The sequence below is a fragment of the Macadamia integrifolia genome, chromosome 6, assembly GCF_013358625.1.
Source record: "Macadamia integrifolia cultivar HAES 741 chromosome 6, SCU_Mint_v3, whole genome shotgun sequence".
NCBI lineage: Eukaryota > Viridiplantae > Streptophyta > Magnoliopsida > Proteales > Proteaceae > Macadamia > Macadamia integrifolia.
The window spans coordinates 7,240,072-7,241,011 of record NC_056562.1 but is presented as its reverse complement, the minus strand read 5'-3'; positions in this window follow the sequence as shown (position 1 = coordinate 7,241,011).

Sequence of the window (940 nt, the reverse complement as noted above, 5' to 3'; positions counted from 1 at the left end):
TGATCAAGACTGTGGGATTGGTGTGTGATCCAATTGACTCTCTGCGGTGAGAATCCCGAGAGGTCTCTTCTAGCTTCTGTTCTTCATCTATTCCAAGGTCTCGATCAGTTGAAGCTCCAATCAATCTCAAGACACATAGGTCAGTTTTATGTGTTACTTTCTATTTCTGATCTGGTTTTTTCTTTTCTCCGTTTCTTGTTCCCCAACCCACCACTCCCCTGACCTATCCAGCCACCAAATGGTTTCCAATTTTTGATGTGTTACCCCATATAGAGGGAGGTTGACCCAAATTCTAGGACAATCAGGCTTGTGGTTTGTCAGTTATGAGAAATCTCCTTATTCTACTTGATCTCAGTTTTGCCAGAACTCTGTCCTGATTTTGGGAATCGATTGTTGTTAGGTTATCTGATTATTTATCAGCTGATGATAGAAGTTCTCTCTATTAATTCAGCCTTAATTCTTTGTTCCATCAGTTCTTAAATTCTTACTTACAAATCAGTTGTAGGAATCCTTGTGCACTACGTATTCCCTTTTTATTGTACTGCGGTGGGATTTAGGTTGTAGCCCAAGCTACTATTTTCTCAATGGATGTAGGCACACTACCAAACCATGTATGACTTGTATCCTTTATGATTGTGTGGATATGCATATTTGTGGAGTGCTCTGCAAGGTGGAATGAATGTTGTGAACTTTGGAAGATTTAGCCACATGGTTGTGAGAACATGTCATCGTGAGGTATGGGATTGTGATTTGGTGGTTGTGTTGTGGTTGTGCATTTGAATGCCTGTGACACCAATGAGTGAGTTGAGGAAATGAACGAGTTGGATTTGGCTTTTAGACACCACTGATTCAGCCCCCACACAGTGGCCATCTAAGTTCAACAACGTGTGCCAACATGCACCTTTCTTTAGACCATAGACAACCCTTGTGGTGCAACTGG